A 15,450-nucleotide genomic window follows, 5' to 3' on the forward strand; every position below is an offset into this window, starting at 1 on the left:
AGATTTAGGGATAGGTGAATAATTTGTAAATAAACAAGAGTTAGATCCAAGTTATGTGTAAAATGGATAATTCAGTTACATAAAGTTAAAAGTCTTGTACAAATATGGCCAAGATCAGAAGGAAAGCAGAAAATTGAAAAAAAAAAACATTTTACAAACATTTTATCGGGGAAAGGTCTTGTCTAAAATGTATGTTATCAAATCTATAAGAATATGCATCATTCCACCACTACACACCTCTCAGATTGGCTAAAATGCCAGCAAAAAACAAGGACAAATGTTGGAGGGGATGTGGGAAAACTGGGATATTAATACATTGTTGGTGGAGAGCAATTTGGAACTATGTTAAAAAAATTATCAAACTGTGCATACCCTTTGAACCAGCATTGTTTCTATTGGGACTATATCCTAAAGAGATCTTAAAGGAGGGAAAAGAATCCACATGGGCAAAAATATTTGTGGTAGCCATTTTTGTAGTGACAAGAAACTGGAAACTGAATGGATGCCCATCAATTGGAGAATAGCTGAATGAGTTATGATGTATAAAAGTTATGGAATATTATTGTTCTATAAGAAATGATCAGCAGAATCATTTTAGCTAGGCTTGGAGAGACTTGGATTAGCTGATGCTAAGTGAAATGAGCAAAATCAGGGAGATCATTGTACATAACAACATCATAATTATATAATGATCAATTCTGATGAACGTGACTCTTTCCAACAATGAGATGATTGAAGCCTGTTCCAATGATCTTGTGATGAAGAGAGTCATCTATATCCAGAGAGAAGATTGTAGGAGCTGAATATGGATCACAACATAACATTCTCACTCTTTTTGTAGTTGTTCACTTGTATTTTATTTTCTTACTCATTTACTTTCTTTTTTTTTTTTGATCTAGTTTCTCTTATGTAGCAAGAGAATTATATAAATATGTTTATACATATTGGATTCAACATATATTTTAACACATATAATATATATTGGATTGCTTGCCATCTAGGAGAGGGGATGGGAGGAAGGAGAAGAAAATCTGAAATACGAGCCTATGCAAGGATCAGTGTTGTAAAATTATCTGTGTATATGTTTTGAAAATAAAAAGCTTTATAAAAAAATAAAAGAATATGCATCATCCCCCAAGATAAATGGCCAAAGGATATAAACAGGAAGCTTTTAATGAAGAAATCAAAACAATATATAGTCATATGAAATGTTGTAAATTATTAATGGTTATAGAATTTCAGATTAAATCAATCTTGAGACAGTCATTTTACATTTACTAGATTGGCTTAAAATGATAGGGGGAATGACACATTTTGGAGATGATGTGTAAAAATTAGAAACATAATAATTGATAATGAGGACAAATTAAAAGCCCTGTCAATAAAGTCAGGGGGGAAACAAGGATGTACTTTACCTTGAAGAACACATACTGAAATTGACTTCTTTGCCACAAGTATATATAGAAATCCTCACTCTAATTCTCTCATTCTTTATTAGGAGTTAGCTTCTAACACTTGTAAAAGCACTTCTCTATTCTAGTATGTTGATGAACTCCTAATAGCAGCTCCCAATATCAACCAGATAGCCATCTTCTTCAGTTTTAGTAAATAGGTAGCAAAGTCTCCAAATCTGAGATTCATTGGTGCTGCCCTCAAGTTCAATATTTTGGTTTCATTTTTTTTTTGCCTCCACTCTCTGGATTTCTCCAAAATGTTTATGGATGACTCCCTAAGCTCCAATGTCCATCAAACAGCATCATGCCATACTAGGTGCAACATGATACTGCCAACAATGGATTCCACTCTTTGAAGAGTTTACAAATCCTCTAATTTCCTTCAGTAAAGACTATTCTGGAATCTTTACAATTCTTGCAGACTTCTATTATAGGTTTCTGCACCAACACTCCCAGATTACCTTTTCCCCTTTTTTCTATGAGAGAAAGAAATGACCCCACATTTTAGTTATTCAACTTAATGGCTTATTATTCTGCCCCGACTAGATTTGAAAGATAATGAAGTTACCTTTTTTGACTGAGAAAACATCAACTCAAGCTACATTGCTGTTTCTTAATCTTCCTAAGTCTGGGGAACTTCTACATGACTATTCTCTTGTTGTGGACCTGACTGAGTACCCTCAAGATGACTTTAATTATGTTTTTTGTCAAAACCCTGACTACAACTTTTACAGCAATGGCTTTTTAAAAAATAAGATTTGGTTGGTTGTTGTCTTTTGTTCTCAAAAAGGACCAAAATGATATCAGTATATTAGAGTTGACTATGGCTGATCAGACCAATATAAGCTCAGAATGCTCTATCATAAGTTGGACACAAACAATCCTTATGAACATCTGGGAGTGGTTCCTCTAACTTTGGCATCTCACATTTCTTCAGAACTCATACAATTCTGCTTTGCTTAGAGAAAGCTCCTTCTCTGATGAAGGCATGCCATGATGGGTGGTTCTGTGCCAGTGTCTCCTGGGTCATAAATCAATTCTAAAGTTCTTAAGAGAAATTTTTGAAAATGTCTTTGAATCACTTTTTTTGGCCACCTTATGAGCACTTGCCCTGTGTGAGTTTTCCAAAAAACAATCTTTTTGGCAAATATCCACTTGGCATTAGAACAATGTGCCAATTCAATGGAGTTGTGCTCTCTGCAGTAAAGTAGCACAGCAGCTACATCCTGGTAAACCATTTTGGTAAATAGGCTAAATCAGGTTGAGGGTAAGGAAGAAGTCCCAAACCTTATGAGAGAGGAAATTTGTTATGTAGGTGCTAATCACAAGAATTCAACTAACATGTTTTTTGAGCCACAACTTTTGATGCCTGCTCTTTCCAAGTGTCCCACTTGGACATGTACAATTTTTTCCTAGTTCAAAAGTCACAATAACATTTGTTGCTAAGATTCTTCTAAAGGAAATTGTGACTAAGTTTGGTCTCCTGATGGCATTGACTTATAGGGAAACTCATTTTGCTGACACTGTATTGGGTTTACTCCAGTTTTGGGAAAACTCCCACTTCATATCCCCTCTCATCCTCATAATTTTGAGCAGATTGAACAAGTGACCAAATAATTTAAAACTTTTATTGGCAAGTTATGTTCTGAAACATCGTCAGGTATATTTCCTTTTGCTTTGTTCTGTCTTCAAAGCACAACAAAGTGTGAACTGCATAGCCCTCCCTATAAAATGTTATTTGGCTATCCTGTCATTAAAACAAATTTTCTCCAACCTACACCTCTTTTCCTTTTACATACATTAATGAGCTACAATATAGACTGAGAGAACTCTAGCAAGTAGGAGCTGTAGTACAGACCATCCTTTGGTCTTTTTGCTTCACTACTTCCATCCTGATGACAATGTCTACATTAAGAATTTCCATCCAATCAGCAGGATTCAATCTGCCTGGGAAAGTTTGGTTCCTTGTGTACTTGTTCATTTCAACTGCCATCAAGATCAAAGCAAAGGATTCTTGAATTTACTACTCTCATGTAAAACCAACACTATATTCTGATACATTATGTGTCTATTACTTTTAATATCACCTGTGACTTTGAGGAAAAATATAGGAATATGGACTTTTCTTATCTTACTTTTTATAGTGGATCTTGTAATTCTTGGTTTTGTTCACAGCCTACGAGACTATTCAAGAAAGAGGAAGAGGAATACTTAACTAAAATAGATGAGCTACATTTTGAAAATCTTAGATTGTCTTCTGATTCTGGTTATCCAGCATTTATTATAGTTGATGAAGACACACAAACTAACATTTGTCTCTGTCTAAAGAAGAGCAAATGCAGGATCTTCACATGGAAAAAAAAATTGTGATCATAATTTTAATGAGCTTATATTGTAGGCTTGCTTTGTCATTTTAAATTTATCATTGTTGCTTATACATTTTTCTTCCTAATTTGCTTCTCTCATAATTGGGCAATGAATAACAGTATCATTAGAGTTCATATTCAAGACATATTTTTCACCATTGTATAGTCACTGAATTCTATAAATCTGTCATCAACCTTATCAGAACACTAGTGTCACATGAATTCTTGTCCATACAAGTGGGACCAAGCCCCAACTTGTATATGAGGGGAATTGTGGTGAGTCACCATCCTTTGAAACTCCATTTGCATCTTTTGTTTTTGCCATTTGTAAAATTAACAGTAGTACCTAGAAACCAGTCAATTTCTTTTTAAGACATAGACATAGTGCTTGATACCTAAACCAGGTAGGGTCAAAACAGAGAAAGAAAATTATGGACCAATTTCTCTAATGAATATTGATGTAAAAATCTTAAATATAATATTATAAAAGAGATTGTAGCAAGTTATCTCAATGGTAACACACCATGACCAATTAGGATTTATACCAGGAATGTAAGATTGGTTCAATATTAGGAAAACTATTAGCAAAATTGACAATATCAATAACTAAACTAGCAAAAATCATGATTGTCTCAATAGATACAGAAAAAGCATTTGACAAAAACCAATAATACCTCCTATTAAAAACTTTAGAGAGTATAGGAATAAATGAAATTTGCCTTAAAATGATAAATTTTAAATAAAATAAAAATATTTAAAGCCATCAGCAAGCATCAGATGCAATGAGGATAAACTAAAACCATTCCCCATGAGGGAATGTTTCTCAGGAGTGAAACAAGGTTGCCCACGATCACCATTATTATTCAATATTATGTTAGAAATGTTAGTTTTGGCAATAAGAGAAGAAAAAGAAATTAAAGGAATTAGAGTAGATAATGAGAAAATCAAATTATCAATTTTTACAGATGATGCAATGGTATAGTTAGAGAATCTTAGAGAATCAACTAAAAAACTACTAGAAACAATTTACAACTTTAGCAAAGTAGTAAGATACAAAATAAATCCACATAAATCATCAGAATTCATATATATATATATATATATATATTACCAAGAAAGTCTAGTAGCAAGAGATACAAAAAGAAATTCCATTTAAAATAATTGTAGATAATATAAAACATTTGAGAGTTTAATTGCCAAGACAAAGTCAGGAACTATATGAACACAGTTACAAAACACTTTCCACATAAATAAGTCAGATCTAATCTCTTGGAAAAATGTCAAGTGCTCATTATTAGGCCAAGTGAATAAAAATGACAATACTACTAAATTAATCTACTTATTTAGTGCCATACCAAACTCCCCAGAAATTATTTTACAGAGCTAGAAAAAATAATAACAAAGTTCAACTGAAAAAACAAAAGGTCAAGAATTTCAAGGGAATTAATGAAAAAATGAAAAGGCCAAATAAAGATGGCCTAGCTGCACCAAACCTAAAACTATATTATAAAGCAGAGGTCATCAAAACCATTTGGTACTGGCGAAGAAATACAGTACTCCATCAGTAGAATAGGTTAGGTTCACAGAACAAAATAGTTAATGACTATAGTAATGTAATGTTTGACAAACCCAAAGGTCCCAGCTCACAATTTGACAAAAACTGCTAGGCAAGTTGGAAATTAGTATGGCAAAAACTAGGCTACCAGATGTGGTAGCTGAGGACGTTTATCCCCCTCACTAAGGGCTATGAAGTTTCTTTATTTAAAGGCCCACAAAACAAAGTTTTTGTTTTTACTATAGTCCGGCCCTTCAACAGTCTGAGGGACAGTGAACTGGTCCTCTATTTAAAAAGTTTGAGGACCCCTGCCTATACTAAGACAGGGTTGAAATGGATTCATGATTTAGACATAAAGAATGATATAATAAGCAAATTAGAAAAAACAAAGAATAGTTTACCTTTCAGATCAGATCCATCAGAAGAATGGAATTTGTGACCAAAGAAGGACTCAAATATGTTATTGAATACAAAATGGATAATTTTGATTATATTAAGTTAAAAAGTTTTTGTACAAACAAAACTAATGCAGAGAAGATTAGAAAAGAAGCAATAAAATGGGAAAAATTTAGATCAAAGAGTTCTGATAAAGGCCTCATTTCTAAAACATAAAGAAAATTGACTCAAATTTATAAAAATTCAAGCATTTCTCCAATTAATAAAAGGTGAAAGGATATGAATAGGAAATTTTCAGATGAAGAAATTAAAACCATTTCCAGTCATATGAAAAGGTGCTCTACATCATTATTGATCAGAGAAATGGAAATTAAGACAACCCTGAAATACCAATACACAGCTCTCAGATTGGCTGACAGCAAAAGATAATGACGAATGTTGGAGGGGATATGAGAAAACTGGGACACTGATACATTGTTGGTGGAACTGTGAACGATCCAACTACTCTGGAGATCAGTTAGGAACTATGTCCAAAAAGTTATCAAATTGTGCATACTCTTTGAACCATCAGTGTTACTACTGGGTTTATATCCCAAAGAGATCTTGAAGGAGGGAAAGGGACCCACATATGCAAAAATGTTTGTGGCAGCCCTTTTTGTAGTGGCAAGAAATTGGAAACTGAGTGGATGCCTATCATTTGGAGGATGGCTAAATAATTTATGGTATATGAATGCTATGGAATATTATTTTTTATGAGAAATGATTGGCAGGATGATTTTAGAAAGACCTGGAGAGACTTACATGAACTGATGCTGAGTAAAATGAGCAGAACCTGGAGACTATTGTACATGGCAATGAAATTATATGATGATCAATTCTGATGGATGTGGCTCTCATCAACAATGAGGTGATTCAGAGCAGTTCCAATGATCTTGTGATGAAGAAAGCCATCTGCACTCAGAGAGAGAACAGTAGGAAATGAATGTCGACCACAACATAATATTTTCCCTTTTTGTTGTTGTTTGCTTGCATTTTGTTTTCTTTCTCATTTTTTCCCTTTTTGATCAGAATTTTTCTTGTGCAGCATGATATTTGTGGAAATATGTATAGGAGAATTTCACATTTAACATATATTGGATTAATTGCTGTTTAGGGGAGGGAGTAAGGGGAAGGAAGGGAAAAATTAGAATACAAATTTTTTTAAGGGTAAATGTTGAAAATTATCCATGTATTTATTTTGAAAATAAAAAGCTTTAATTAAAAAAAAAAAAAAACTTTTCCCATGACCTTCATTCCAAAGAAATTTCCTTAATTTTGAGGTCAAACTTATTCAATTTAAGCTGTTGTAGTAATTCCCAAATCCCCCAAATCACATGTCTTGGTTGTAGTTAAGGAGATTTGATAAAAGAAAGTCTATATACTCAACTGTCAACTCTTCCTAAATCATAAATTTCACCATGTTACCCCCATATTCAATAAACTTTAATGGCTCCTTATTAACTCCAGCATCCAATAAGAAATCCTGTTTGACTTTGGAAACCCTCTGGCTCCTTCCTACCTTGCCAGTCTTCTTATATCTTATATGCTATCCTCCTTGCTGTTCCTTTAACAGGATGTGCCATTTTACTGACTGTCCTTCAGGCCTGGAATACTCTTCTATCTCAGCCTCCTGCTTCCGAGGCTTTATGTCTTAGATGAAGTCTTGCATTCTACAAGAAGCCTTTAACTCTTCTTTAATCTTATTATCTATTTCCTGAGATTGCCTCCAGTTTGTACATGTTTGTACATGATTTGCATTTTGTCTTCTCAAGAGGCTGAGATTCTTGAGAACAGAGATTAGATTTTGCTTTTCTTCATATCCTCACTGCTTAGCACAGCACCTGACGCACAGTAAGTGCATAATATGTTTGTTGAATGACCCTATATTTTATATTTATTGTATGTATTTTATTATAAGATAGATAATATATTGTGTTATATTACATATTTGAATTATATATTACATATATTTTATATTTGTTATATATATATATGCCTTATATAGTTATATAAATAGAAATCCCACATGGAGTCTTATGCTATGTTATCCTAATTTCTTCATAAAGCATATAGGCAAGGATAGACAAGACTTGTATTTTTCCATTGCTGTCACTCATGTCACAGCTGTCAGGAAGATAATATTCATAGTTTTTGATTGATTAAGACTCTTGTCTGGCTGCAGGGTCTTGTCATTCCCTTTGCTATTTTTAATAGTTCACTTAGATATTCCCTCTGTTTTTTTTTAAATAAATTCTCCCTATTCAAACTTAACTTAACTTTGGTATCGATAGTTAACTCCAATATCTTTCCACCACATCTAATTAGCAATGGCCCCTCCTACATTCAGCAATATTTTGTCTATCTGTAACCAAGCCCATTTTTGGTGTGTATTATTTCTCCACCTGATACTCAACCGTGGAGTGTTTTTGCCCCAACACATTTCCACTCTAGTTGGATGAGTTTCTTGCAACTGTGAAGATGAATCTTTGTTTATATTGCCACATAGTGTGTATATCTGCTTGGCTTCCCAGATTTTGTTTGTCAGTTTGCTGCACTGCATAGTAATAAAAACACTTTGGGATTTATTTTTTTATGTTAGCTTCCTATATAGCAACCTCCTATAAATTCCCAATCTGAAGTATTGCCTTAGCCTGAACCCTAATGACAAATAAGAGCAAAGTGGGACCATTTTTGCACCCCTTCTTCTCTGTTTAAAGCAGTAAATAAGTTATTTGGGGACATTTCTTGTGGAGTTGCCCTTGTTTTCTGGCCCCTTTCTCTGGAAGCATATCCTTTGTGAAAAGACATCCTCAGTACCTTGGATTCTTATAGGAACTCCTTACCAGTTCTTGTGTTTTAAGATTGTGTTAAAGATTACTGGTCACAGAGTATCATGGAAGAAAGGCTAATGGAGTGGAATCTTCCCTATCAGTAGGAAGATTCCCTTTCTGTTTCTTCTCCCCTATGATAGCCAACAGCTTGAGACACGAAAGCTAGAACATGAACTTGCCCAAATAAACTTGAATTCCTAGCTGCTTTCTTCTGTATTTCTCCTCTGAGCACATCTGTGGCCAGCAACCAATAAAATGGAGAGATGGATATTTCCAGACTGGCAGTTTCTTTATGAATTTAAGACTTGGTGAGCCCAGGGTTGTTTATAGCCGCTTGTATTTGGAACTTATTCAAGAAAAGAAGCACCTTCAAGATTATCTGAACTCTGAATGGAATAAATAACCATACCTTATGGCTTAAGATTTTACAAGTTGGTTGGACAATTGTGACCCAAGGTTAAAGTGAAATGTCTTTTCAGTATCCTTGAAAATATCATTAATTTTCAAAGTTATCGTAATGATGCTGATGAGTTACTAAATCGTTAATGCATTATTCTGAATCTTTTGTATTTTAGGAATTTGTGAAAGAAGAAATAAACTTAACATACACATGGTATCTCCATTGTACCATCAAATACCTTCTATGAAAGGATACTTGTTAACCCACTTTTATGGAGAAGTTAGATGAGATATATTGAAAGTTTTGTTTTAGAGCTTTTCTGCTCTTCTGGGATAGTGGTATAATGAACCTTCGAGAAAGCAAGAGAGATTTAATCCCCTCTCTATTCTCCGTGTAGGCTCCATGAGAAATGCTTTAGTTTACTCACTAGTCAAGAAGCATTTATTCAGCCCCTACTACATACTAGTCATTCTGCTGAAGCACTGCGGACACAAAAGAATACAAGAAATTTCTTGTTCTTAGAATCTTAAAATCTATCAGGGGAGACAACATGCAAATAGCTATATACAAGCCAGGCATGTGCAGGATAAATTAGAGATAATCAACAGAGGGAAAATTAGAGAATTAAGAAGAATCAGGAAATACTTCTTATAAAATGTGATATTTTAGCTGGGACTTGAAGGAAGTAAAAAAAAAAAAATGAGGCAGAAATAAGGGTAGAAAGTCTTCCAGGAACAAGGGATTAATAGATTAAAATACATCAAGTGACTATAAGGCTTTATATGATTGCATATTATATCATCTTTATTGAATTTGCTTGTCATCTCAATGAAGAGGGTGGGAAAAGAGAGAGAATTTGGAACTTGAAATTTCAAAAATAAATGTTAATTGTTTTTACATGTAATTGGGGAAAATAAATTGCTAAAGAAATAATTGAAAACAGAAAAAGAAAATTCATGCAGTCAGGAGAGGGATTGTAACTAACTATATCTTCAATAACCAGATTAAAGTAAGGTCTAAAGAACTTTAACTTCCAAGAACCTGAACATGGAATAACAAATACAGCATGGAATGAGTGGCATATGTCAATCTTTGTTAGGGAGGGGGGAGATGAGTTTGAATTCTCTTGGAGAAAGAGATTGTAAAAGGAGTTCTATGAAGAATCAGGAGATTTTTGGTTTGCATTTCATGTCAACTATTTACCTTGCTGTGAGAGCATCATCAAGTTAATTTATATAGTTTCAGTTTTGGTTTTTTATTTAACAAATTAAGGATGGTAATTAGGTGGTGCAGTAAGGAGAGTGTCAAACTTAGAATCAAGAAGCCTCATCTTCCCTTGTTCAAATCTAACCTCAGATTTGCTAACTCTGTGGTCCTAGGTAAGTCACACAACTCTGTTTACCTCAGTTTCCACATCTGTAAAATGAGCTAGAGAAGAAAACAGCAAATTACTTCAGTGTCTTTGCCCTGAAACCCCAAATGGGATCATAGATAGTTGGACAAAGCTGAAAAATGACTCCAAAACAATAAAAATAGGGATAAAATACTAACTACCTTATAGGACTGTTCTGAGAAAAACATTTAGCTAATATTATATTTATTTGCAAAGTCAAAGGAAGTGTCAAATTTAATGGAAAAGTGAAAATTATTCATAATAAATGTTCTTAGCCTTTTTCATGTTATGGTAAAGCTTATGGATCTCTTTTCAGAATGTTTTTTAAATGCATAAAATGACATACACAAAACTATAAAGGAAATCACTTATTTTGAAATTGTTCTCTTTCTCCTTTTAAAACATAGATCCTGCCCTAAGAACTCTTCACCTATAGTTTGAGGAGGTACTTGCTTTTTTTAAAAAATGATTTTGTACCATCTGCTATCAAGATAGGTGAATTCTTACTGGTTTATTTAAGGAATATTTTGCACTGAGTTTTAGAGCTTTGAAGGGAGTCAGATCATTCCAAGTCTCCTTATATTACAATTTAATACAAATCATGTTTTAGAAATGGGAATAGTGGTCATGAGGTAATGATGAGGTTTCAGCTAAGTGTGTGTAGGGGGGGAGGAAATGTAGAGTCAGATCTGGTGGTAAACAATTTATTGAGCAATTTGCTAATGATTTAGTCATCATGGAATCAGCCTTTAAGAAATAGGAATAACTTTATATTTTAAATTTTAACATTTTCCCAATGATTTGTAACAACAATTTTTAATATTTTAAATTAATGTTTTATATTTATATTTTATAACATATATTCATATTTTACATGAATATTTTAATATTCATTTAAAATTTTTTAGTTACAAATTCTCTCCTTCCCTCTCCTCCCCTTCCATTAAGAAAGCTAGCAATTTGATATAGGTTATATGTGTGGAGTCATGCAAAATGTTTCCATATTATTTATGTTATGAAAGAAAATACAGGAACTCTCCCTTACTCTCCCCCCACCCCCTCTCCCCCACAAAAGAGTTAACAAATGTTTGCTTCAATCTGCATTCAGAATCCATCAGGTCTTTTTCTGGAGATGAATAGTAGTTTAGTTCCCCTTTGGAATTGTCTTGGTCATTATATTGTTGAGGACAGTTAATCATACACAGTTGTTCATAGTACAATATTACTATTACTGTGTAAAATAAACTTCTGCTTCTACTTACTTCACTTTGCATTAGTTCATATAAGACTTCCCAAGTTTTTCTGAAATCATCCTGCTTTTCATTTCTTGTAACACAATAGTATTTCCAATTTTTATTTCTCTAACTATGCAAGATTGAGATGACTCAATTCAAATCAGTCACAAGCATATCAATATTGACTTGTGGTTGATTCTCTCTATAAAGTATTACCTCCCTGAAACAAACAAACAAACAGAAAAACAAACAAACAAAAAAATAAAACTTCGTGTATTGAAGATAATTTTATTACCCTCTTAGAATTGCCTTCTATTGAATTCAGTGTTCTACTCATTCCTAGGAATTCTATAGAATCAAGATGTGTTCACTGGATAGAAGATCTGTTTTCTGTGTACGCATCTTTCCTTCCTAACTATGTGACAGATCCATTTGTAAAAGATAAATATAAAAGTATATTGTTTGTATTTCAAACAGCCCATGAAAGAAAGAGCATTTTATTTTTGCAATTGAGTTCTCTTCTACTCTTTAACTTTTTGAAAGTCAATATGCTCTCTCATGTGAAATACTTTTTTTTTTTCAAATTTTTTTTTATTTTAAGACTGCTTACTTAAGATGTTCATCTTCAGGAAGCTCTGCAAATTTCAAATAAAAGAAAGAGTTCTTTTTGATTACAGCTTTGTCAAATTTACCTATTTATGAATATGGGTTATTTTCTTTTGATTGATGACATGTTTCACTTAAGGGGGTTTTTTAAAGAAGTTTTCTAGCATTTAATGCATCAGTTGGGGAATGGCTAAATAATTATGAATGTTTATTTAATATTATATAATATTATTTTTCTATAAGAAATGATCAGCAGTATGATTTCAGAGAGGCCTGGACAGACTTACATGAATTAATGCTAAGTGAAGTGAGTAAAACCAAAAGAACCTTGTATATGTAAACAACAAGATTACATGATGATCAACTTTAATGCAGGTGGTTCTTTTTAACCATGAAATGATTTAGGACAACTCTAATAGATTTGTGATGGAGAGAGTGATCTGTATCCAGAAAGCAGATCATAGGGACTAAATGTGGATCACAAATTAGGTATTTTTTTTCCATTTTTATTATTTGCTTGATTTTTTTCTTTCTCATTTTTTTCCTTTTTGTTTTGATTTTTATTGTGCAACATGATAAACATGGAAATAAGTATAGAAGAATTGCACATTTTAAACATATATTGGATTGTTTGCTGTCTAGGGGAGGGGAATAGGGTAAAGGGTGGGAGAAGTATTTGGCACTCAAGGTTTGGCAAAGGTGAATGTTAAAATTTATCTTTGCTTGTATTTTGAAAATAAAAAAAAACTATTGTCAAAAATAAATAATTTTTAAAAGACCATATTTGTATCATAGAAAGAATTTGATAGACTTCCTTCTTCAAAAATTATTTTCAATAATTTTGATTCTTGAATGATTTCTAGAATAGGCTTATAAATCAAGGATACTCCAGAATTCCTCTTGTCTCTTGCTTTTGGAATTTCATATGTAGCTTCATGATTTCTTTTTCTGAGATGAAGTTGCTTACTTTTTAATTTTTGTTCTAGTAATCTGTATATTTTGTATTTTTGTAATCATTCATCCATTTCTTTTAAGTTGTTGGTTTAAATACATTTTATTTTATTATTTTTACAATTTCAATTTTTTTCTCTTTGATAATTTGATTTTCATCTTTTTAGCAATCATATTAATGATCTGTTTTTTTTATTTAAAAAAACTACTACCCTCATTTATTCAGGTTTTACTTTTTATAATTTTATCCTTTGATTTTCAGGATTTCTATGATGTGCTGTTTTACTGTTGTCGTAACACATTGTTGTCACCTAGGCAGATAGGTAGCATGATAGATACATTTTTTTCCTCTGTGGCAGTAAATTACTTTCCTTGTAAATTCTTTTCTCTTCTTCTTTTATTTATTTATTTTTTTACAGAGGCAATTGAGTTAAGTAACTTATCCTGGGTTTTACAGATAGGAAGTGTTGTGTCTGAGGCTGGATTTGAACTCAGACCCTCCTGACTTCAGGGCCAACCCTCTGTTCCCTGCAATTTCACTTAATAATTAGCATTATGGTGTTAAAGAATATAACCTGTTGTTTCTTGGTCCTTGAATTTTTAGATCATATATGGTGTTTTTTCTTAAAACTTGTAACCTTTTATTTAGACTATATGATGGGATTCCTGGGTGTTTTCAAGGTCTGACTGAAAGATTCCTTGTAGTCTCATTTTGGCATCTACTTCTGATCATTCTGGAGAGTTTTCTTCTATGATATCTCAAAATCTGGTATCCATATTTTTGTCTAATTATTTTTTAAGTAGACTGATTTTTTTTCTAGACACCTCTTTCATATTTTTTCAGGTTACTTGATGATAATATCTTAATGCTCTTCTATATTTTTTCTCAAATCTTTGACTATTTTTCTAAAGCAAGGGGTGTGTGTGTGTGTGTGTGTGTGTGTGTGTGTGTGTGTACACGTGCATGCATATCATTGAATATGCCACATGAACTATCTAAACATGGCAATGCAGCTCAAAGGAAGGCATTATAGAATATTTTCGGAATCTTCAAGGCTATTCTTGAGTGGAGCAGTATGGTTGACAAAGCTGGCTGCTCTTTTCTTCTCTGAAGGGACAAAGGATGTTTCCTCTCTCTAAAGCTTTCATGCCAATCCTTCCCCTTATTCATTTGTGTAACATCATATTAGCATTTTCTCCCCAGTTGAGAGAGACACCTGCAAAATGTTTCAGGTTTGACTCTTTCATTTTGAAATTAAATATAAAAGGGCAAAAATAAATTTCAATGTACACAGCAGAACACAAAAAGGCAGTTTACTTTTTTTGAACAATAATATAATAAATAGTACACATCATTTTCAGAGCTAATCTACTTTTTTGTACTTTCTTCTGAGTTGTTGTTGTTGTTCTTTGTTGTGCACTTTTCACTTTTTTCTTCCCTTCCTCCTCACTCTGTACTAGAGAAAGCCAATGTTAAAAACAGATATGTATGTGTGTATGTATTTATGCCTTATGTGTACTTATATATTTATGTAGATCCATACTATACATATTTCTATTTATTATATATTTCTCTATCTTTTCATTACCTTTTTAATTAATATGAGTAGTTATTGACAGTTGTTATTTGAATATTGCTGTTACTGTATATAATATTCACTCTTTATCATTTCCTGTAAGTCTTTCCCTATTTTTTTCCCTAAAACCAACCAGCTAATCATTTTTACAGCACAGTAGTATTCTATAATAATCATATACTGCACCTTGATTAGTTAATTGATGGCAAACTCTTGATTTCTAGGGGTTTTTTTGACACCACAAAGGGAACATCTACAAATGTTTCAGAATATATAAGTCCTCTCCCCTTTTTATTACTTTGGAAAACAGAATAGTGGTTAAAGGGCATAGTTCATTTAAAACTCTTTGGGCATAATTCCATATTGCTCTCCAAGATGGTTGGATCAGTTCACAGTTTCACCAATAGTGCATCATGTCTCAATTTTTCTATATCCCTTCCAACATTTGTAATTTTCTTCTTTTATCTTTTAGCCTAATGTTCCTGTGTATTTCTTATTGAAATCATTTGGCATAGAATGAAATTGATGATTAAATTGCCAGAAACCCAATTAAAAGTGGGTATGACAACTCAATCTGGCTTAATCTATTTAAAATTAGATATTCTTTCTGTGCCAGTCTTAATATTAGAAGCATACATATGACAAAT

The sequence above is a fragment of the Antechinus flavipes genome, chromosome 3 (assembly GCF_016432865.1).
Source record: "Antechinus flavipes isolate AdamAnt ecotype Samford, QLD, Australia chromosome 3, AdamAnt_v2, whole genome shotgun sequence".
Lineage (NCBI taxonomy): Eukaryota > Metazoa > Chordata > Mammalia > Dasyuromorphia > Dasyuridae > Antechinus > Antechinus flavipes.